This window comes from Bombina bombina, chromosome 1 (assembly GCF_027579735.1).
Source record: "Bombina bombina isolate aBomBom1 chromosome 1, aBomBom1.pri, whole genome shotgun sequence".
NCBI lineage: Eukaryota > Metazoa > Chordata > Amphibia > Anura > Bombinatoridae > Bombina > Bombina bombina.
The window spans coordinates 1,560,769,110-1,560,795,099 of NC_069499.1; the positions used below are offsets into that span (position 1 = coordinate 1,560,769,110).

The following is a 25,990-nucleotide window of genomic DNA, read 5'->3' on the forward strand; positions in this document are numbered from 1 at the left end:
TTAATTAAAGCATTAACATTTCACTATTTTCCAAGTATATAAGCGCCTTCCCCTATTACTAAATTAGTGCAGGTTACCACAGAGGTCTTCACGTCAACGGAGCTCTCAGACCTCAAATAGTTAATGTCGCGATCTGACGTCAGAACTGCGCATTCTTCCCGCCCAGTCTCTGGAAGTGAAGCACAGCACCTCCCTTCTTTTCCCCGTACCACGTGACGCGACTATAGGCTTACTATAGGTGGTAGGTGAACGGCCGTGGAAATATGTGTTGCTGACGTCACGTGCGTATCACCGCCCACCTGGAGTTCTGCGCCGGCGCAGTGTGAGGTGTCGGCAGATAGCTGGGTGACGGCGGATAGTGGCCGGGGGAGTGAGGGGATCTTCAGTGATGGCTGCAAGGTGAGATGGGGACCCTGGGTGATGTACTGTGTATACCGGGGTCTACATTACATACAGCAGGTTTACTATAGGTACAGTGGGTGGTTAGATTGGCAGTGGTGTGTTATATACACACACTGAGTGTATTACATAAGGGGTCAGCAGGAATATAATGGTTTATTTGTATTTACAGTGAGTGTAATACAGAGAGGTTTATGTAACACACTGAGTGTAATTGTGTATTTGTATTTACAGTGAGTGTAATACAGAGAGGTTTATGTAACACACTGAGTGTAATTGTGTATTTGTATTTACAGTGAGTGTAATACAGAGAGGTTTATGTAACACACTGAGTGTAATTGTGTATTTGTATTTACAGTGAGTGTAATACAGAGAGGTTTATGTAACACACTGAGTGTAATTGTGTATTTGTATTTACAGTGAGTGTAATACAGAGAGGTTTATGTAACACACTGAGTGTAATTGTGTATTTGTATTTACAGTGAGTGTAATATAGAGAGGTTTATGTAACACACAGTGTAATTGTGTATTTGTATTTACAGGGAGTGTAATACAGAGAGGTTTATGTAACACACTGAGTGTAATTGTGTATTTGTATTTACAGTGAGTGTAATACAGAGAGGTTTATGTAACACACTGAGTGTAATTGTGTATTTGTATTTACAGTGAGTGTAATATAGAGAGGTTTATGTAACACACTGAGTGTAATTGTGTATTTGTATTTACAGTGAGTGTAATATAGAGAGGTTTATGTAACACACAGTGTAATTGTGTATTTGTATTTACAGTGAGTGTAATATAGAGAGGTTTATGTAACACACTGAGTGTAATTGTGTATTTGTATTCACAGTGAGTGTAATACAGAGAGGTTTATGTAACACACTGAGTGTAATTGTGTATTTGTATTTACAGTGAGTGTAATACAGAGAGGTTTATGTAACACACTGAGTGTAATTGTGTATTTGTATTTACAGTGAGTGTAATACAGAGAGGTTTATGTAACACACTGAGTGTAATTGTGTATTTGTATTTACAGTGAGTGTAATATAGAGAGGTTTATGTAACACACAGTGTAATTGTGTATTTGTATTTACAGGGAGTGTAATACAGAGAGGTTTATGTAACACACTGAGTGTAATTGTGTATTTGTATTTACAGTGAGTGTAATATAGAGAGGTTTATGTAACACACAGTGTAATTGTGTATTTGTATTTACAGTGAGTGTAATATAGAGAGGTTTATGTAACACACTGAGTGTAATTGTGTATTTGTATTTACAGTGAGTGTAATATAGAGAGGTTTATGTAACACACTGAGTGTAATTGTGTATTTGTATTTACAGTGAGTGTAATATAGAGAGGTTTATGTAACACACTGAGTGTAATTGTGTATTTGTATTTACAGTGAGTGTAATATAGAGAGGTTTATGTAACACACAGTGTAATTGTGTATTTGTATTTACAGGGAGTGTAATACAGAGAGGTTTATGTAACACACTGAGTGTAATTGTGTATTTGTATTTACAGTGAGTGTAATACAGAGAGGTTTATGTAACACACTGAGTGTAATTGTGTATTTGTATTTACAGTGAGTGTAATATAGAGAGGTTTATGTAACACACTGAGTGTAATTGTGTATTTGTATTTACAGTGAGTGTAATATAGAGAGGTTTATGTAACACACTGAGTGTAATTGTGTATTTGTATTTACAGTGAGTGTAATATAGAGAGGTTTATGTAACACACTGAGTGTAATTGTGTATTTGTATTTACAGGGAGTGTAATACAGAGAGGTTTATGTAACACACTGAGTGTAATTGTGTATTTGTATTTACAGGGAGTGTAATACAGAGAGGTTTATGTAACACACTGAGTGTAATTGTGTATTTGTATTTACAGTGAGTGTAATATAGAGAGGTTTATGTAACACACAGTGTAATTGTGTATTTGTATTTACAGTGAGTGTAATATAGAGAGGTTTATGTAACACACTGAGTGTAATTGTGTATTTGTATTTACAGTGAGTGTAATATAGAGAGGTTTATGTAACACACTGAGTGTAATTGTGTATTTGTATTTACAGTGAGTGTAATATAGAGAGGTTTATGTAACACACTGAGTGTAATTGTGTATTTGTATTTACAGTGAGTGTAATATAGAGAGGTTTATGTAACACACAGTGTAATTGTGTATTTGTATTTACAGGGAGTGTAATACAGAGAGGTTTATGTAACACACTGAGTGTAATTGTGTATTTGTATTTACAGTGAGTGTAATACAGAGAGGTTTATGTAACACACTGAGTGTAATTGTGTATTTGTATTTACAGTGAGTGTAATATAGAGAGGTTTATGTAACACACTGAGTGTAATTGTGTATTTGTATTTACAGTGAGTGTAATATAGAGAGGTTTATGTAACACACTGAGTGTAATTGTGTATTTGTATTTACAGTGAGTGTAATATAGAGAGGTTTATGTAACACACTGAGTGTAATTGTGTATTTGTATTTACAGTGAGTGTAATATAGAGAGGTTTATGTAACACACTGAGTGTAATTTTGTATTTACAGTGAGTGTAATACAGAGAGGTTTATGTAACACACTGAGTGTAATTGTGTATTTGTATTTACAGTGAGTGTAATACAGAGAGGTTTATGTAACACACTGAGTGTAATTGTGTATTTGTATTTACAGTGAGTGTAATATAGAGAGGTTTATGTAACACACAGTGTAATTGTGTATTTGTATTTACAGTGAGTGTAATATAGAGAGGTTTATGTAACACACTGAGTGTAATTGTGTATTTGTATTTACAGTGAGTGTAATATAGAGAGGTTTATGTAACACACTGAGTGTAATTGTGTATTTGTATTTACAGTGAGTGTAATACAGAGAGGTTTATGTAACACACTGAGTGTAATTGTGTATTTGTATTTACAGTGAGTGTAATACAGAGAGGTTTATGTAACACACTGAGTGTAATTGTGTATTTGTATTTACAGTGAGTGTAATACAGAGAGGTTTATGTAACACACACTGAGTGTAATTGTGTATTTGTATTTACAGTGAGTGTAATACAGAGAGGTTTATGTAACACACTGAGTGTAATTGTGTATTTGTATTCACAGTGAGTGTAATACAGAGAGGTCTATGTAACACACTGAGTGTAATTGTGTATTTGTATTTACAGTGAGTGTAATACAGAGAGGTTTATGTAACACACTGAGTGTAATTGTGTATTTGTATTTACAGTGAGTGTAATATAGAGAGGTTTATGTAACACACAGTGTAATACACAAGGGGTCAGCAGGAATATAATGGTTTATTTGTATTTACAGTGAGTGTAATACAGAGAGGTTTATGTAACACACTGAGTGTAATTGTGTATTTGTATTTACAGTGAGTGTAATATAGAGAGGTTTATGTAACACACTGAGTGTAATTGTGTATTTGTATTTACAGTGAGTGTAATATAGAGAGGTTTATGTAACACACTGAGTGTAATTGTGTATTTGTATTCACAGGGAGTGTAATACAGAGAGGTTTATGTAACACACTGAGTGTAATTGTGTATTTGTATTTACAGTGAGTGTAATATAGAGAGGTTTATGTAACACACTGAGTGTAATTGTGTATTTGTATTTACAGTGAGTGTAATATAGAGAGGTTTATGTAACACACTGAGTGTAATTGTGTATTTGTATTTACAGTGAGTGTAATATAGAGAGGTTTATGTAACACACTGAGTGTAATTGTGTATTTGTATTTACAGTGAGTGTAATACAGAGAGGTTTATGTAACACACTGAGTGTAATTGTGTATTTGTATTTACAGTGAGTGTAATACAGAGAGGTTTATGTAACACACACTGAGTGTAATTGTGTATTTGTATTCACAGTGAGTGTAATACAGAGAGGTTTATGTAACACACTGAGTGTAATTGTGTATTTGTATTTACAGGGAGTGTAATACAGAGAGGTTTATGTAACACACACTGAGTGTAATTGTGTATTTGTATTCACAGGGAGTGTAATACAGAGAGGTTTATGTAACACACTGAGTGTAATTGTGTATTTGTATTTACAGTGAGTGTAATATAGAGAGGTTTATGTAACACACAGTGTAATACACAAGGGGTCAGCAGGAATATAATGGTTTATTTGTATATACAGTGAGTGTAATCTAGAGAGGTTTATGTAACACTGAGTGTAATACATAAGGGGTCAGCAGGAATATAATGGTGTATTTGTATATACAGTGAGTGTAATATAGAGAGGTTTATGTAACACACACTGAGTGTATTACACAATGGGTCAGCAGGAATATAATGGTGTTTTGGGGTTTACAGTGAGGTCAGTTTGTGTAATATAGAGGGATGATGTAATATACACAAACACTGAGTGTAATACATAGGGATTATGTGTATATACAGTGAACATGTTTTATATAAGGGTGTATGTGGGTTAGATTGTCAGTTTGTAATATAGAGAGGTTTATGTAACACACACACAGTGTAATACATAAGAGGTCAGGAGGCATATAATGTTGTATTTGGGTTTACAGTGAGTGGGTTAGATTGTCAGTTTGTGTAATACACACACTGTGCATATTAAATAGGGCTTATGTGGGTACAGTGAATGTATGGGGGTTAGATTGTCAGTTTGTAATTTAGAGAGGTGTATGAAATACACACACACGCGCGCGCGCGCGCGCGCGCAGAGTAATACATAGGGATTATGTGTATATACAGTGAACATGTTTTAAATAAACAAACAAATGTATGTGGGTTAGAGTGACAATTTCTGAGTGTTTTACATAAAAGTTGTGTGTAATACACTGAGTGTTTTACATAAAAGTTGTGTATGATCAGGGTTTATTTGGGTTTACAGTGAGTAGATTAGATCAAGGCACAGTGTCTATACCATAAGTGAGTTTAAAAAGCCCCTCTTTCTCCACTGCACAAGTGAACCTGCAGTCAAGATTTATCGAGCAGCAGTCATCAGACCACCTCTTCCCTTCCCTGTTCTACACCAATTAGGGAGATTGACAGCTCCTGCCCGTTCGTTATTGGCTGTGCGGGGGCAGGGTTGCACGAGAGTCCAAAGGAGTGCCCGTGTGCAATGTTTAATGCATGCAGCGGATTGCTGCCCACCAGAGGAGAAATCAGGCGGACAGGAGCGAATATGTCCGCCCCTGTCTGCCATGGATTGATAAATTGAGCTCTATGTATATAGAGAGTTCACTGTATGTATTTATATACATGAATGTTCTGGGTTAGTTTTCTGTGTGTCAGCCCCAAGGCAGAACATGCTGTGATCTGAAATATAACATCGCATAAAAGCAGCATGTCTGCGGAAAGAATGGAACGCATGCAAAAATTGATAGCAATTTAACTCTGCAATGCTGCTCTACATTAGACTGTTCTCTTCAAACAGAGTACAGTTTCCTCAGCACAGTGCATCCAGAGCAAAGTGCTGTTTTAAATGAACAGTCAAATATGGAGTAGCGCTGCAAAGCAGCAGTGCATTGATTGTTGACTGGCTCCCAGGGATTTTTTTCAAACCCACTTTGCAAAACTGTGATTTGTGAATTTAAGACATTCTTGTGAGCAATGCACCTTTTTATTACTACATTTTTATGCTAGACCAAGAGAAAAGGAAACAAATTTATTAAAGTACATTTTTTTTTGCAGCTAATTTACAATGCAATTTTCTGCACTATATTATAAAACTTTAAAAATTGTTCTATTCTCCAGTTAACTAACATAAAGTAATTGAACTGGTACTTTAGTGTAATTGCCTTATTTAAAATCTGCAGAAACATTTTCACTAAAACAAAGTTACTGCAGAAAGTGAAAAAAGTTCTGCCTCTGGGTGTGTCATGTGGGGCTATGTGTATGTATTGGCTGTGTGTTAAATGGGGGATCTGGGTATATGCAGTGTGTTATGTAGGAATTATGTTTGTATACAGTGAGTATTTTATATAGGCGTTGTGTACATACAATCTGTGTATTTTATATGTGGATTATGTGTATACAGTAAATAGTTTGAACATTATATGTATATACAGTTAAAGGGACAGTCTAGGCCAAAATAAACTTTCAGGATTCAGATAGAGAATGTAATTTTAAACAATTTTCCAATTTACTTTTATCACCAATTTTGCTTTGTTCTCTTGATATTCTTCGTTGAAAGCTTAACCTAGGAGGTTCATATGCTAATTTCTTAGACCTTGAAGCCCACCTCTTTCAGATTGCATTTTAACAGTTTTTCACAACTAGAGGGTGTTAGTTCACGTATTTCATATAGCTAACACTGTGCTCATGCACGAGAAGTTATCTGGGAGCAGGCAGTGATTGGCTAGACTTCAAGTCTGTCAATAGAACTGAAAAAAGGGGCAGTTTACAGAGGCTTAGATACAAGATAATCACAGAGGTTAAAAGTATATTTTTATAAATGTGTTAGTTATGCAAAACTGGGAAATGGGTAATAAAGGGATTATCTATCTTTTAAAACAATAAAAATTCTGGTGTAGACTGTCCCTTTAACTACGTTGGAGCTCAGTTTATATACAGTTTATGTAGTGAGTGTATATACAATGAGTATTGTACAGATAATTATGTTTATACACAATGAATATGTAGAGATCTGTGTATATACAGTGATTGTGCAGCGTGGGAGCTTTGTGTATGAAATTCAGTGAGACTATATCGTATGTAACCTGTTACCAGTGATAGAGCGTGTGTGTGTATTTGTGTGTGTGTATATATTTTTGTGTGTGTGTGTATTTGTGTGTGTGTGTGTGTATACCGGGGTCTACATTACGTACAGCAGGTTTACTGTATATAAAAGGAGCAGGGGGAGGTATACAATTAGTATGTGAGAGGGGTTGTATCTGTATACAATGGGCATGTGATTAAAGGCTGTATATATGATGTATTATACACACAGTAGTGTGTGTTCTGTAGTGTGCTGTGTGTATTTACAGGGTGTGTGCAGTAGTAACAGACAGACAGCGTCACTCCAGTGGGGGTGGGGTTTGTAAGTCAGAAAGAGTGCTGCACTGCACCTTTAACCTCTACAGGGAGTGCAGAATTATTAGGCAAATGAGTATTTTGACCACATCATCCTCTTTATGCATGTTGTCTTACTCCAAGCTGTATAGGCTCGAAAGCCTACTACCAATTAAGCATATTAGGTGATGTGCATCTCTGTAATGAGAAGGGGTGTGGTCTAATGACATCAACACCCTATATCAGGTGTGCATAATTATTAGGCAACTTCCTTTCCTTTGGCAAAATGGGTCAAAAGAAGGACTTGACAGGCTCAGAAAAGTCAAAAATAGTGAGATATCTTGCAGAGGGATGCAGCACTCTTAAAATTGCAAAGCTTCTGAAGCGTGATCATCGAACAATCAAGCGTTTCATTCAAAATAGTCAACAGGGTCGCAAGAAGCGTGTGGAAAAACCAAGGCGCAAAATAACTGCCCATGAACTGAGAAAAGTCAAGCGTGCAGCTGCCAAGATGCCACTTGCCACCAGTTTGGCCATATTTCAGAGCTGCAACATCACTGGAGTGCCCAAAAGCACAAGGTGTGCAATACTCAGAGACATGGCCAAGGTAAGAAAGGCTGAAAGACGACCACCACTGAACAAGACACACAAACTGAAACGTCAAGACTGGGCCAAGAAATACCTCAAGACTGATTTTTCTAAGGTTTTATGGACTGATGAAATGAGAGTGAGTCTTGATGGGCCAGATGGATGGGCCCGTGGCTGGATTGGTAAAGGGCAGAGAGCTCCAGTCCGACTCAGACGCCAGCAAGGTGGAGGTAGAGTACTGGTTTGGGCTGGTATCATCAAAGATGAGCTTGTGGGGCCTTTTCGGGTTGAGGATGGAGTCAAGCTCAACTCCCAGTCCTACTGCCAGTTTTTGGAAGACACCTTCTTCAAGCAGTGGTACAGGAAGAAGTCTGCATCCTTCAAGAAAAACATGATTTTCATGCAGGACAATGCTCCATCACACGCGTCCAAGTACTCCACAGCGTGGCTGGCAAGAGAGGGTATAAAAGAAGAAAATCTAATGACATGGCCTCCTTGTTCACCTGATCTGAACCCCATTGAGAACCTGTGGTCCATCATCAAATGTGAGATTTACAAGGAGGGAAAACAGTACACCTCTCTGAACAGTGTCTGGGAGGCTGTGGTTGCTGCTGCACGCAATGTTGATGGTGAACAGATCAAAACACTGACAGAATCCATGGATGGCAGGCTTTTGAGTGTCCTTGCAAAGAAAGGTAGCTATATTGGTCACTGATTTGTTTTTGTTTTGTTTTTGAATGTCAGAAATGTATATTTGTGAATGTTGAGATGTTATATTGGTTTCACTGGTAAAAATAAACAATTGAAATGGGTATATATTTGTTTTTTGTTAAGTTGCCTAATAATTATGCACAGTAATAGTCACCTGCACACACCGATATCCCCCTAAAATAGCTATAACTAAAAACAAACTAAAAACTACTTCCAAAACTATTCAGCTTTGATATTAATGAGTTTTTTGGGTTCATTGAGAACATGGTTGTTGTTCAATAATAAAATTAATCCTCAAAAATACAACTTGCCTAATAATTCTGCACTCCCTGTATGTTAAAAGGCATAAAACCCTACATTGTCTTTCATGATTCACATAGAGCAATTTTAAACAACTTTCCAATTTACTTCTATTGTGTTCTTGTTATCTTTTTGTTGAATAGCAAGGATTTAAGCTCAGGAGCATGCCAATGTCTAGATCACTATATGGCAGCAGTTTTGCAAGAATGTTTTCTGTTTGCAAGAGCACTAGATGGCAGCACTATTTCCTGCCATGTATTGCTCCAAACACCTAGCTAGTTATCTCTTCAACAAAGAATATCATGTGAACAAAGTACATTTGATAATATATTTGATTATAGACTGCAGAACAGTCTATCTCTCTGGCTGTGCAGGGTAGCTTATAGGCTGCAGGGCAGTCCCTCTCTGGCTGTGCAGGGTAGCTTATAGGCTGCAGGGTAGTCCCTCTCTGGCTGTGCACGGTAGCTTATAGGCTGCAGGGTAGTCCCTCTCTGGCTGTGCAGGGTAGCTTATAGGCTGCAGGGCAGTCCCTCTCTGGCTGTGCAGGGTAGCTTATAGGCTGCAGGACAGTCCCTCTCTGGCTGTGCAGGGTAGCTTATAGGCTGCAGGACAGTCCCTCTCTGGCTGTGCAGGCCTGCCTATAGGCTGCAGGGCAGTCCCTCTCTGGCTGTGCAGGCCTGCTTATAGGCTGCAGGGCATTCCCCCTCTGGCGGTGCAGGCCAGCTTATAGGCTGCAGGGCAGTCCCCCTCTGGCGGTGCAGGCCAGCTTATAGGCTGCAGGGCAGTCCCCCTCTGGCGGTGCAGGCCAGCTTATAGGCTGCAGGGCAGTCCCCCTCTGGCGGTGCAGGCCAGCTTATAGGCTGCAGGGCAGTCCCCCTCTGGCGGTGCAGGGTAGTTTATAGGCTGCAGGCAAGCCTCTATCAGACACATTCTATGACTGGGCTTCTGCCTGACTTTTTATATTTAGCTTTAATAATATAATTATTTTATGTGTAGTTTGTGTTTTATATAAAAAGCTGTGCATATAGCACATCATTTAGATTAGAATGAGCTCTGTATGCATTCAGTGAATGTTTAATAAGACCAGGGACTGGCTAATACATTGTTACTGTTGATTCCTAACATTTTGGATTATTTCATGTATATAGTATATTTCAAAAAAAATAATAATAATAATTCTAGTCTAGGTTTAAGTGTCACATACATTTGTCAAAGGGTTTGTGTTGGTGCCAATACGGCAGAAATGTCAGCTACTTTCATATGAAGGGTCCCTGGCAGAGCTGGCAACTAATATATGTAGAAAACTATCATGTAAACGAATGCATGGTTCTACTATTCACAACCCTTTTAGGGACCAGATGCAATGTCTTTGGAGAATTGGCTCCTAGGATTTTCCATCTCTCTCTTGTTGGAAAAAACAACAACCTGCATTTGCTTGTGCAAGTGCCAATATTTACCTGCTGATGTAATGTAGCAATGTATCGGTTAGCTTGCGGGTTTGGCAACTGCCATAATATTTATACTTTGAAAATACATGCTTATTCAACTAACAAATCAACATAAAGGGATGATATTTAATCTGTTATTAGGGCAGGGCTTGACAAATTTGTTCAAAATCTAGAAGCCAGCAGCTTGTGGCCTTATAGGAGATTTTATTATATATATGAGAGAGAGAATATAAATAAAACAAAAACACTGTGCCAAAGGGAAAACAAAATTATTAGCACAACGCATAGAAAATCTGGCACTCTCTTGCAAGCACAGGGCTAGATTAAGAACAAAATAGTAGTTAGTTGCATTATTTGGTCAAATGGTGATAGGTCAAGGTCTCCCTGGACAAAGAGGGGGATAACAAAATAGAGACAGGGAAAGATAGCAGAAGATAGAGTCCACTTCTAGTACCACCGTGCATCCCTGAAATCTAGGATAGTGTCACCATATTATCATCTGTTTAGCATGTATTGCCGCACACAGAGGTGCCAGTCGTATACCATGTCATATCATATATCAGCGAACCGATAGGGGTATTCCCGTCATGATAATTCTACCCCAAAGTAGTCAGAACTTGTGATCAGTAGCTGCCCTAAGAGATCTAAGAATAGACCTTTTTTGTATAAATTATTTAGATAGATGTTTAATTTTTGGACAAATGATCCAAATATTATTTTGTTTCGTTCCCAAATGAATGAAGAATGCCACTTTTAACTAACAAATGAACATAAAATAGTCAAGATATTCATTCATAGAAGGGCTAATCAAATATAACAACCCCCCCCCCCCAAAAAAAAACAAAACAAAAAACAACCTGTTAAAAGTTAATATGCTTTTTTTTTAATTTTTTTTATTCGGATCATTTGCCTGAAAACAAAAGCCGTTATCTGTTTGAGAGTAACCGACCCACCCGTAAAGGACCCTAGCCACTCTGCTTCAGAACTATTTGCAGTTCAGCCCCATTTAAGGGGCCATAATCTACTAATAGCAGGGGCATAGTACATCTCATTGTAAGAGAAGCCCCACTTTACTCAATTGGGTTTCATTTCCCTCTGTGTTTTTCTTGCATATTAGAGGGTCTTGTGACCCTTTGCTCAAGAATGTGGCTTTTTTCCTCTTTTTAAATGAGTGGTCTTGTCCCTCAAAGTAAGGCAGAGGGGGATAAAGGGGCTTGGCAGTGTCCCCCCTAATGAAATAAAATCTTCGTTTTCAGTGGAACAGTTGGTTCCCTATACTGATTACTTCCATCCCAACAAGATTAAGTGATGCTCTTTCAAAAGAGTAACTTCCGTTGCAACCAGGACTCAATTATTCCCTCTTGATCATTGGTCTCAAAGTACGGGCCCCAGGGCCATATGTATACCCCAAGATAGCTCAATCTGACCCTCCCTTGTTTAAGAGGTAAACCATTAATTGGGCTGGGATTTTTTTTTTCTTCTTCTAGGGTTTTAAGAGGTGTAGCTAGTTGAGAGATATATATATATATATATATATATATATATATATATATATATATATATATATATATATATATATATATATATATTGCAAACAAAGGCTAGGTGTGTGCGCACAATGAGACCCTATAGCAGCAAATCTACTATGAGCAAAGTAGAAAACGATACCTGTTGCAAGCTGAAATTCTGCATTGCGAGGAGAGGGGGTGTGTCACGATGATTGGAGACCTGCAGCTTTGGCGTTCTGAGCACGATCTGTAAACTGCTCCAAAATACAATAGAAGATCCAAAGACAGTGAGCGCCTTGAAGCGCAAAATGGACTCCACGGATCGTAAAAGACTTCACTTTATTATTTCATAAAAGAAACAGACACAATGTCAGCAATCGGGACCTCACGCAGACATGTTTCGTGCGGTTGCACACTTGATCACTGCTTGTAGATGGTCCTAACTGCCCATTGCTTTATAGCCTGTTTTCTTAAAGAAACAGTTTCTCTATTCTGACACTGCTCTTTATTTTTGATGGTGATAACACAAGCAGAAGGTTTCTGCAATTATCTCAACCAAAATGACTGTGGCTTAAAATTTGTGGGAGAACACAGTTCAGACTCCTTTTTGGATCTCAAATTAAAAGTTGATGTAGAACAGCAAACAATAGTGACTACACTCTATAGAAAGCCGACAGCTGGTAACACTACACTACAATATGATTCATGTCATCCAAGACATGTCCTGAGAGGCATTCCTAAAGGTGAATTTATTAGGGCTAGGAGGAATTGCTCTAATGATGAGGATTATGTGAAACAATGTGCAATTATAACTAAAAGACTAAAACAGAGAGGTTATAGTGAAAATGTTCCAGAATGATCCCTTCACTTGGCACTCACAAGATAATTATAGACAACTGTGTATGTCTATTGTGGGTTACAACTCCCACCATGCACTACTTCTTGGATAAATGTCACTTTGAGTTCCTAGTATCTCTAGTTCCGGAGTACTTGCCCAGTTCAAGTGGCCCACATGGGAGATGAAAATTTGGCCAGTGACCCCCAGATATGTTGAGCTTGATACCCCTGCTCTAGATGGTACAGTTTGGGAGGATGGAGGTTCATTAAATACTTCCTTCTTCTCCCTGGGGGTAAGCTAGGTGATCGCTTGAACCTAAGAGGGGAGCCGTAAGGAAGAGCATATGTTGTTGGGCACTGTATACAAAATAAACCATTTTTAAATGCTCATTTTGTTAGCAAAGTTTTGTATTTTTGTAGAGTGCTGCAGAATTTGTTGGCGCTCTACAAATACCTGGTAATAATAATACAGTTAAAGGGGCACTAGAAAATTATAGATGTTTGTTTGTATGTAGTAAAACGAGTTTTCAATATACGTTCTTTATTTGTTTTGTCCCCTTCTACTGTAACTTAAAGGGATAGTAAATCCCAAAATTTTCTTTTATGATTCAGATAGAACATACAGTTTAAAACAACTTTCCAATTTTTAATTCTATCATCAAATTTTCTTCATTCTCTTTTTATCCATTGCTGAAGGGACAGTATTGCAGGACAGGAAGCTGAAAATATCTAGTTAGCCAATCACAAGAGACAAATGTGTGCAGGCACCAATTAGCAGGAGCTCCGACTAGTGTATGATATGTGCGTATTCATTTTTTTTTTTTTTTTTTTTTTTTAAATTTTTATTAAGGATCTGCAACATACAAAATGCAAGCATGCATAAAGATATACATTTAGTGAAAATACAAGTGCTGTATAATGAACCTATATGCATTAAATAACAAAGTGTCCTCTTTTTTTTATCCCTCTTAAGTATATTGCAAACACATCTTGAATCCATAATGGATTTTAAGAACATTAGGGATTATAACATCTTCCCCTTCTAAATTAATACAGGCCTCTTTTGGACCTTGACATACATATTAAGTTTATGCTAGGGGTCAATCCAAAACACAAGAAGTAGAAAGAAAAAACAAACAAACACAAAAAGAGAGAATGCAGCTGTGAGAAAGCCTTATATGAATAACAAGATTATCACAATCAAAATGCTGCAAACGCCTGAACTGGACACACCATGAACAATAAGCTTTCACAGCTATACAGACAAATTTGTTGCTGCAAAGAAGAGTTCAGTCACTAGTAACGGATATAGGAGAGGATCTCTTTATATACATTTACATCCATGCTGTAGTATCATGAAGGAGCACCCCTAAATGTTCAATCCTCTCCCCCTTTAATATTATACTCTACAAAATCATTAACCTTGTTTTAGCGCTTATATAAGGTGGCAGTCTTTTGTAATCTCCACGTTGTGCCTGAAGTATGTTTTGGCGATCATGTAATACTCTTGTCTATGTCCCGCCCTGAGTCCCGGCCGTAAGACCCAGGGGGGGGAAACCACAGAATGTCCCAGTTGTACTCAATATGATTCTGTTTAACAATTACCATGCTATTCTGCAGACAATAAGGCAACTCTCTAAGGCCCCCCCAAACCCCGTCAAGCAACGCCCCGAGTCATACAGATACAACCTGATGGAAAAGGCACACAGCATAAATATTACAGTGCTATATCCTACCAACCTCTGGTTATCAGATTAATACAATCCATTTAAGTGGGGAGAGGAGTGCTCATTAAGCTAGATATGTTTATTTCCTTATTATTTTGTAAGCCTCTGGTTATCTAGTTGATAAAGTTCAAGCAGGTGAGTTGAGGTGTTCGTGATAAGCTGGATGCATTTATCTCTTTATTGTTTGCTTTGCTGATTTATCCCTGGTATTTTAGGGTAGTAAGTCACCTGCATGTCACAGCTCCAATGAATTGGGTAGTGAGCTATATCCAAATGTGTTGGAATGGGATGGCTCCGTTTAGATTGTGCAGTATCTGCAGTAGCTCTGCAAAAGGTAATGTTATTTGCGGCATCCCGAGGATCCTCCCCAGCTCCCCGGGAGTACCCTATGTGCTCTTTTCCTATGCCTGCCAAAAGAAATCCATAGGCCATTGTGACACATTCTGAGGATGGTATAATGGCGGCGTAGATACCTGGTGTGGTTTTGCTTAGATGTCTGGGTGCATATTCAATGCTGTGATCCTCTCTAGAACCGTCATCCTTTAGCGGCATGGGGAGCGAGGGTCTGTCTATGCACCTCTGAACTATAGGTACGTTACTCAGAAGTTGCTGAGAGGATGGCTTGTTCGTTGAGCATGTGAGATTCTTTTGGTTCTGGGGGACCACGGGGGCGCCCGTGACCGTGATCCCTTCTTGCTCACAGATTGTTAGTGGGGTTTCTTTAATGCTCACTGCCAAGGGTATGTTGAAATGTGGATTCTGGAAAAAATCCCAAGGAGCTCTCTCCCACATGTCCATTAGGTGCTTCTCAAGCCTTTCGAAGATGCTGTCTAAGTGCACAAAGAAGTCGCCCTCTCCTCCAGCGGCCATCTTGGGTTTGTGATAGTCGGCAATATAAAGATTAGTATCTTACTCTTCCTTCACAATTTTCCGTTCCGCTAAGCAGCGGTAGTGTATCTGTACAGCTGTCTCTGGCTGGTGTGACCAATAAAGGCAAACACCCCGGGGATCCGGGGGGGGAACGCCGCCTGTGGAATTGCCGCCGCTACAGGCCCCTAATGTCCAACTCCGTCTCCAGGTTCACAAATACAGCATTTTTTTTCAATTTTCTTTGTTGGTGATGTGATAGAGTACAAAGGCAGTTGCACTCTTAATAAAAGCTGTAGGGTAGTATTGACAATCGGCGGATTATCAAATTTTCGCCCGGAGCTCCAGAGATATACGACTGCTCTGAGCCGTTGCTAGGACACGCCCCCGCGTATTCATTTTTTAACAATAGAAGTGAATTTAAAAGTACATGCTCTATCTGAATCATGCCAGTTTAATTTTGACTTTCCTATCCCTTTAACTCTGAACATTATGGGTTTTCCAATTACTATTAAAAGGATATGAAACCCAACAGATTTATTTTGTGATTCAGACTGAGCGTACATTTTTTTAAACTGATTCCAATTTACTTATATTATCAAATTTGCTTTGTTCCCATGCTGTTCTTTGTTGAAGAGATACCTAGGTCGGTATATCATGTAGTTCTCCAGACACATGCACACTCCTGAGCTTACATCTCTGCTTTAAAAAAAAAAAAAAGAAAATAAACTTTCCTTATAAAAATAAATGAAGTTGTTTAAAATGGCATGTTCTGTCTGACTCATCATGAAAGAAAAACATTGGGTTTGTTGTTGTCCCTTTTTAAAAATGCAGACTATTTGTAACACTTATTTTCAACACAGTTGCATAACTTTTCTAACTGCCCCTCATTGGCAGAGAAAGGAAAGTTTCAGTTGCCTTATGTCTAACATACTCTGAACATCCTCTTGAGTTTAATCTTCTAGTCTGTGGCAAGTGAATTCGGGCGTCTGATATAAAAATAATACATTTTTTTTCCTGGCGTTTTTGGGATATGTAATCATGAAAACCAGCAGAAGCTATTTTTCTGGGGTCACAGCCAGAACTATAGAATGCTGCTAATTTAGCAAGGTCATTGAGGCTAAGGCCTTTTGAAAGTCACTAGTCAACCTGTTTCATTGTTGAGCCCTTGTGTAGTCAGCTCATGACATTCATTTTGCATACAGTATCATTTTTTTTAAACTCTTGTAATATTTGTTATGAATTTTGTGATTTAGATTAAATAGGGCTCGAGTGCCCACACTTTGTAGTTTTGGGATCTACTTTTTAAATGACCAGCTCAACGAAAAATGGGCCAGCTCCTAAGCTTACATTCCTGCTTTTTCAAATAGATACCAAGAGAATGAAGAAAAATTGATAATAGGAGTAAATTAGAAAGTTGTTTAAAATTGCATGTTCTATATCTGAATATTGAAAAAAATAAAATGTTTCATATGCCTTTAAGGTTGCATGATGTGCAAAAGCATAAAGATACAACAGATTAAAAGACGACAAAAGTAACATTGACTAATTCAGGTTAACAGGCGCAACCCCTTGTGCCATGTTACAAAACACTGCATTCAAATTACTGCCACTGACCCCCTTAACTTTGCGCAGCGGGCTTGGTCTGATATGACCCAGTGAGGCTTACACAAATATCAATAGCGCGCCATGCAGACCATTTCTTACCGGGTCAGACGTCAATCAGACTTGTTTTTTTAGCATAGCAGCCTCCACCTTTACTTTTTCTATCTATTGACGCTTACCCTCCTTACTATACTATAGCGCCATATCCATTGGGAGAGTACCCACTCAACCATGCTTTTGATAGGCCAATTGTGTTGTAGTTTAAAAATCCATCTACATTGATTGGTTGAAATCGATGTCCCTGAACATCCAATCCTGTAGCACTTTTAGTGTCCGACCATCAGACTGTTTGTTTAATGACCTGCCCCATCACACACTGCGGTAAATAAAGTGTTGTCCCTAGCAACCATACTCTGCTCATGCCCCAGTATTGAGATTGCATACCTTGATCACATCGGCCGTGATCTACCAGCAGCGTCTTCATTATCTACTGGTAGATCCCAATCTACCTATTGGGCACCCCTTAAATATTTATTTATTTATAAAATATTTTACCAGGAAGGATACATTGAGATTTCTCTCGTTTTCAAGTATGTCCTGGGTTCACAAAACATTGCATTGATACAATAGGGTACAATAAAATACAAAAACAATAATAATAATACACAATATATGCAAACATTTAACAGAGCAGGTACGAAATATTTAATCAACCATGACAGGAGCATTCTGTTTTGAGATATGTATAGAGGGATCTCTTAAAGGATTTTAGGCTTGGGGAAGTTTTTAAAGTGTGAGGGAGGTCATTCCATAATTGTGGCGCTCTGTAGGAAAAGGAGGATCGAGCTGCTTTCTTTTTGTATTGAGGCAAGCTAAATAATGTGCTGTTATTGGATCGGAGGTTATAGGAGGTGGGAATATCAGGGGAGAGCATTCTGCTCAGGTAGGGTGGGAGCTTCACAGAAAGGCTCTTAAAGACAAGGCAAGAAAGATGGAGGGTGCGTCTGGATTCCAGCGACAGCCAGTTTAGTTCTTTTAGCATGTCACAATGGTGGGTCCTGTAGTTACATTGTAGCACAAAGCGGCAGAACGAGTTATATAACGTATTTAGTTTATTAAGGTGAGTTTGCGGAGCAGGTGCATATACTATGTCCCCATAATCCAAGATAGGCATCAGCATTTGCTGTACAATCTTTTCCTTTACTGTAGGGCTGAGGCAAGATTTGTTTCTGTACAGGGCACCTAGTTTTGGATACAGTTTAGAGGCAAGTTTTTCTATGTGGAGTCCAAAAGATAGATTGGGGTCTAACAACATACCTAAATAGGGAAATCACCTTAAATTATGCTTTATAGGAAAATAGTTCTTTATTGTTTGGTTATGTCAATTTATAAAACAAAAAATTAAATTCTACAGCAAAATCTTTGTTAGATGTTTTGAATTTGTCACTCACACATGCAAACTGGGGTTTAAATCCCTAGGTAATGGATATTTTACGACTAATCCTCAGGGAACATTAGACGTACATTGCATGCAAAGGGCAACTTGTAACACTACACATCTTGTGTCTATTAAAAGATGATCCTAATTAAAAGATGATTCTAATAATAAGTCTATTTTTTTTCACAATCCACATAAGTAAAGATTTTGTGTGTTTGGCAGCCTTAAAGGGGCATTAAACCCAGTGAGATTGTGATATAAAATGTTTATGTGTAGTAAAACACAATAATTGCAATATGGTTTTTTTGCCCTCTTGTCCTGTAAAACAATTTTCTGAAAATTGAGGGCTTTCTAATTCCTTTTAAAAGTAGAAATCCAGACTTCATACTTAAAGGGACAGTCAATTCCAACTTAAACTTTCATGATTCAGATAGGGCATGTAATTTAAAAAAACTTTCCAATTTACTTTTATCACCAATTTTGCTTTGTTCTCTTAATATTCTTAGTTGAAAAGTTAACCTAGGAGGTTCATATGCTAATTTATTAGACCTTGAAGGCCGCCTCGTATGTGAAAGCATTTTGACCGTTTTTCACCACTAAAGGGCGTTGGTTCATGTGTGTCCTATAGATAACATTGAGCTCACACAAGTGAAGTTACCTAGGATTGAGCACTGATTGTCTAAAATACAAGTCTGTCAAAAGAACTGAAAAAAAGGGGCAGTCTGCAGAGGCTTAGATACAAGGTAATTACAGAGGTAAAAAGTATTATTATAACTGTTGGTCATGCAAAACTGGGGAATTGGTAATAAAGGGATTATCTATCTTTTTAAACAACAATAATTCTGGTGTTGACTGTCCCTTTTAACACTGCTATAATCAAAGTGACTAGTTGGTCCTTTAATTGGCCTCAGCAAAGTAGAAAACCTAGGTTATACCATGGCGATGCCCACTGCTTTATAGACATTAACATTTACACTTAGTTGATTATTTGAAGAAAAAAATAGACAGACGCCTCAAAAAAAAATAAAAAAAATAAAATAAAAATATATATATATATTTTAATTTATTTATTTTTTTTATTGTAAAGCGCCACCAAATTCTGTAGTGGTGGATACATGATGATTCATGGTAATAAAGAGAGATCCATAAAATAGACACCGCAAAACAAAAATACATGAGGAGGAGGGACCGCCTCCGAAGAGCTTACACCCTGCAGAAGAATGCAGTAACTCCACACAGAGGACTATAATAACGGTGAATGCACTCACATATTTCCCCAATAAACCCCATTCATCTGTAGTAAACCTTTATTAGAAAACCCCATCTAAATGGAAATATAAACAAACACACAACATTTGTAGTTTTAAATGTTAAAAATGCGATTATCTTTTTAAACCTTAGAGTGAGTATATTAAATAAAAGCAAAATTATTTCGTTTTGAGTCATTGACCGTATATTTTTTTTTCTTTTTTTTTTTTTTCCCTCAAACTTTTTTTAGATGTTTTTTGGGGGGGAGGAATCTGAGTTTGTTATTGGGATGTAGGTATCTATATATCTATCTCTCTCTATTTTTGAAAGAACTGAATGCTTGGGGAGGGAACAAAATGTTGTGGCTTGTTTTGTGTTGGGTCCTTTACAAAATATTTTGTGTACATTATGTCCATTAACATTGTTGTGTACTGTAACCTATTGCCTGTGGGGGTTTGTGAATTCATGATAGAGAGCAGCAGTCTTCAACCTTTTTGGGACAATTTAACATGCATTTGAAATTTGTGATTCCTCCTGTTAAAGTGATAGAAAACCCCCCAAAAAAACTCTTGTGATTCAGACAGAGCAATTCTAGGTAGCATCTAGACACTACATGGCAGGAAATAATGCTGCCCTCTAGTGCTCATGCAAATGTATAAGATTCGTGCAAAACTGCTGCCATATAGAGCTGCAGCAATGAGTCGGCTCTTAAACTTAACGGGACAGTCAACACCAGAATTTCTCTTGTAAAGGTGTATCCAGTCCACGGGTTCATCCATTACTTGTGGGATATTCTCCTTCCCAACAGGAAGCTGCAAGAGGACATCCGCAGCAGAGCTGTCTATATAGATCCTCCCCTAACTGCCACCCCCAGTTATTCTCTTGCAGCTCTCGACAAGAAAGGAAGTATCAAGAGAGATGTGGTGACTTAGTGTAGTTTTTACCTTCAATCAAGAGTTTGTTATTTTTAAACGGTACCGGCGTTGTACTGTTTTACTCTTAGGCAGAAATTGGAAGAAGAATCTGCCTGGAGGTTGATGATCTTAGCAGTTTGTAACTAAGGTCCATTGCTGTTCTCACACATAACTGAAGAATATGGAAAGAAAACTTCAGTTGGGGGGACGGTTTGCAGATCACCTTCTTTGAGGTATGTTCAGTATATTTTTTTCTAGAGAGATAAGGTCTAGAAATGCTGACAGTACCTGGTATATTTGAGGTAAGCCTGATACAGTGATTTAACAACGACTGGGATCATGCTTACAAGATAAGGGTAATATTCATGTTAACTCTCATATTACTTAGAAAAAACGTTTTTTCTCTGAGGGTGATAAATCTTTATTTGGGGCCTAGTTTTCCACATGGCTTGTTAGATTACTCCTAGGAGTACTTTTTTAAGGCCCTCTGACATTGAGTGCATGGTGGGAGGGGCCTATTTTCGTGCACTTTATGCGCAGTTGATATCCAGACTGAGACATCCAGCTTCCCTAAAGGAGTCCTCTGGCATCTAGGACCACTATAGAGGGTTTTTTTCCTGCAAAAATCGTGTTTAAGGGCAGGTAGGAGCCACAGCAGAGCTGTGGCAGTGTGTTTGACTGTTTTTTAACGGTTTTACCGTTTTTTCTAATCCGGTTTGGGGCCTTTAGTCTCTTATACACACTGTAAAAATTTCGTTAAAAAAAATCGTTTTTTAACCCCTTAATGACCGCAGCACTTTTCCATTTTCTGTCCATTTGGGACCAAGGCTATTTTTACATTTCTGCGGTGTTTGTGTTTAGCTGTAATTTTCCTCTTATTCATTTACTGTACCCACACATATTATATACCGTTTTTCTCGCCATTAAATGGACTTTCTAAAGATACCATTATTTTCATCATATCTTATAATTTAATATAAAAAATTTTATAAAATATGAGGAAAAAATTGAAAAAAACACACTTTTTCTAACTTTGACCCTCAAAATCTCCTACACTTCAACAACTACCAAAAAACTCCCATGCTAAATAGTTTCTAAATTTTGTCCTGAGTTTAGAAATACTCAATGTTTACATGTTCTTTGCTTTTTTTGCAAGTTATAGGGCAATAAGTACAAGTAGCACTTTGCTATTTCCAATTAAATTGCTATTTCCAATTAAATTCTAATTAAAAAATTAGCGATAGTTACATTGGAACACTGATATCTGTCAGGAATCCCTGATTAACCCTTCACATATATATATTTTTTAAAAGAACACAACCTAAGGTATTAAACATGGGGTATTTTGACTCTTTCCATGCAACTATTTTACCACCAATCTATGCCAAAGTTTGAAAAAAAAAAAAAAAAGTGGTGATTTTTTGACAAAATAGCAATTCAAGAATACATTTACTGAGAACGTTAAGGGTTACTGCCAAATAACACCCCAATATGTCTTCAGCAGCATCTCCTGAGTACAGTGATACCACCCATGTATAGGTCTGTTGGGTTCTCTGGGGGCTAAAAGGCCTTATTTTTAGGGGGCGCATTCCAGTTTTTTAATTTGGAATTTTCACATCTGTCGTCATGCACCCATGTCCTATTTGGGACATTTCTGAAGCCGGACAATGCAAATTACCCCCATCAAACCATATATTTTTAAAAAGTAGACACCCTAGGGTATTTCAAATGCTGGTATTTTAACACTTTGCATGCACTAATTCAACCACCAGTCTTTGTCAAACTTTTGGGTAGTCATTTTGGTGTGTTATTTTTCACACGCATTGTACTTTAGGCATGGATTCTCAGTTCCTGTTATATGTTACTGACCAAAAACACCTCAATATGTGTTCAACAACAACTTCTGAGTACAGTGATACCCCCCATGTATAGGTGTGTCGGGTTCTCTGGGGGCTAAAAGGCCTTAATTTTAGGGGGCGCATTCCAGTTTTTCAACTTGGAATTTTCACATCTGTCATCATGCACCCATGTCCTATTTGGGACATTTCTGAAGCCAGCCAATGTAAATTACCCCCATCAAACCATATATTTTTGAAAAGTAGACACCCTAGGGTATTTCAAATGCTGGTATTTTAACACTTTCCATGCACTATTTCAACCACTAGTCTTTGTCAAACTTTTGGGTAGTCATTTTTTTTGTGTTATTTTTCACACACGTTGTACTTTAGGCATATATTCTCAGTCCCTGTTATGTGTTACTGCCAAAAAAAACCTCTATGTATTCAACAACATCTCCTGAGTACAGTGATACCACCCATGTATAGGTGTGTTGGGTTCTCTGGGGGCTAAAAGGCCTTATTTTTAGGGGGCGCATTCCAGTTTTTCAACTTGGAATTTTCACATCCCATGCACCCATGTCCTATGTAGGACATTTCTGAAGCCGGCCAATGTAATTTACCCCCATCAAACCATATATTTTTGAAAAGTAGACACCCTAGGGTATTTCAAATGCTGGTATTTTAACACTTTCCATGCACTAATTCTTTGTCAAACTATTAGGCAGTCATTTTTTGTGTGTTATTTTTCACACACATTGTACTTTAGACATGAATTCTCAGCTCCTGTTATGTGTTACTGCCAAAGAAGACCCCAATATGTGTTCACCAACATCTCCTGAGTACAGTGATACCACCTATGCATAAGTTTCTTGGCTTGTTCGGGGGGTGTAATGCCAAATGTCCAACATGCGTTTGTGATTTTTTTTTTCACATTTAACATATTTTCTTTGCCTATTGTCTTTTTGGGGGTATTTTAACATACCCCAATTTATTTGTTTCCATGAATGTGCATATTTTTGAAATGTTGACACCCCAAGGTATTGTATATGGTGTGCTTTGATGCATTTGAAGTAACTGTTTTAGCTAAAAAAAATTGGAGAAAGTGTATGGTGGCATTTTTTCAATTTTCATTTTTACACACACATTGCTTTTTGACTATGATTTAGGAGAGACTGTTGTAAGTTAGTGCAAAAAAATACTTCAGGTTGTTTTTTGCTAGGCACCCTGAGTACACCTATGCCCCCCATGCATAGGTTTGCCAGGATTTTGGGAAGGTTATGTTACAATTTTATGACTTGTGATTTTAGTTATTAAGTGAGAGTATTTCTTCTGATAGGCCTATCTTTAGTTTGGGGCCTATTGTAAACCCCACTTTTATTTATTGCCATGAATGTGCATATTTTTGAAATGTTGACACCCCAAGGTATTGTATATGGTGTGCTTTGATGCATTTGAAGTAACTGTTTTAGCTAAAAAAATTGGAGAAAGTGTATGGTGGCATTTTTTCAATTTTCATTTTTACACACACATTGCTTTTTGACTATGATTTAGGAGAGACTGTTGTAAGTTAGTGCAAAAAAAATACTACAGGTTGTTTTCTGCAAGGCACCTTGAGAACACCTATGTCCCCCATGCATAGGTTTGACAGGGGTTTTTGTAAAAAAAAAAAAAAAGAACAGCCCCATTTTAGAAAAAAAAATATATTAGTGAAATGTAAAAATCTGGCAAATTAAAAGTAAAAAAATAACAACAAAAAATTTAACAGTAAACATAACAAAAAAAAAATAACAGCAAATGTATTTATTTTTTAAAAATTGACCATTGTATGGTACCGCTTGAAGCAGTCCCCAATGCAGAGTCCAGGCTGTCCAGGGCAATCAGGACAGTGATATACAGTGTCCCTTCTCTGCCCCCTCTTGGTACAGACTCTGCATTTTTTTTGCGGTCTCTGCTTTGCGGCAGTAGGGGGGATTTTAAAAATAAAATGAGTAGCCCCAACTCTGCTCTCTCCCATCACCGCCCGGGGAGCAGGTGCATCATGGTACAAAATCCCCGAAATGATCTGGAGCTGAAATTGTAAAAAAGTCTGTTTCATTCCGGGGTTTGCTTTTTTGAACAACAAAAAAGCGTTGTGGGTTGCAATCTGCATTAGGTAAATTGCAACCTTTTTGTACCAGGCCCTTGTCTTCCGCATAATTAGGTAGGGCTGCAGCAGCTGATCTGCCAGATCAACCCCACCCATATGTCGGTTATAAGACTTGATGCACACTGGCTTCCTTATGATCTCAGCTCTGCCACGTACAGAGATCGCCACCGTCCTCTCTGTGTGGATGGTGGTAAGAAGGTATACATCCTTCTTGTCTCTGTACTTAAGTGCCAACAGCTCCTCTTGGCGCAGAGCTGAGGTCTCCCCCCTTCGTAGCCGGGTGCGTACAAGTTGTCCTGGGAAACCTTTGCGGTTCTTTTTAATAGTACCGCAAGCTACTGTATCAAAGCAATACAGTAGCTTGAACAAAAGGACACTTGTATAAAAATTGTCTAAGTACAAGTGATACCCTTTGTTCATTATGGGTAATATCAGGTCCCAGACAATCTTGCCAGTGGTTCCCATATGTTCTGGGCAACCTGGAGGGTCAAGGTGGCTATCCTTTCCCTCATACACCCGGAAGGCCTGAGTATACCCAGTCTCGCTCTCACAGAGCTTATACACCTTTACCCCATACCTGGAGCGCTTGGAAGGAATATACTGCTTGAATCCCAGCCTTCCCTTATACTTCATCAGGGATTCATCAACGCATATATTCCTTCCAGGTGTATAAGCCTCTGCAAACCTGGCAGAAAAGTGGGTAATCAGGGGGCGGATTTTATACAGCCTGTCAAATTGGGGATGCTCCCTAGGGGGGCACAGGCTGTTGCTGCTGAAGTGCATGAAATGAAGAATCATTTCATATCTCTGCCTCGACATACTCTGGGAGAAAATGGGGGTAGAGCAGATGGGGCTACTGCTCCAGTAGGAGCGAACGGAGGGTTTCTTTATGATGCCCATCAGCATAGTCAATGCCCATAATTTTTTAAATTCTGGCACATTGATGGAGGCCCATTGCTGCTTTGCCAAATATGTTTCAGGCTTTGCAGCACGGTACTGATGGGCATATAAATTAGTTTGGGCGACAATGTTCCTCAATACATCATCACCCAGAAACACCTCCAGAAACTGTTGGGGGCTAAAACCTGCCACATCTATATTTATGCCAGCATTTGCTGTGAAGGGTGGGATATCTGGCCTCTGGAGATGAGGCGTTACCCACTCTTCAGCGGCAATGGCAGCAACACGCCTCCTTCTAGCAGGGGGGCTGGCAGGGGGGTTAGCAGCCACAGATACATCACTATCAGTTGAGACTGCATCTAATGATGTATCTGAGCATATGGCAGGGTCAAAATTGGGGTCTGAGTCAGACATAGAGGCATCTGACTCTGACGCAAGGATGGCATACGCCTCCTCAGCACTATATCTTTTCTGTGACATTTATGTATCTGTCACAGAAAACCA

At 38.3% G+C, this 25,990-nt stretch overlaps 1 protein-coding gene across 2 annotated transcripts in view; it reads left to right on the forward strand.

Moving 5' to 3' along the window:
* Positions 1 to 298: 298 nt before the first annotated feature.
* The window catches only part of SEC14L1 (SEC14 like lipid binding 1), a 175,317-nt gene continuing 149,625 nt past the window's right edge, over positions 299 to 25,990 (forward strand). Inside the window, exon 1 of one of the 2 annotated variants that reach the window (XM_053709617.1) lies at positions 299 to 399. The gene's annotated coding sequence lies outside the window, so the exon portion shown is untranslated. The remainder of the gene's footprint in view (positions 400 to 25,990) is intronic. The other variant, XM_053709624.1, reaches the window with a different exon arrangement.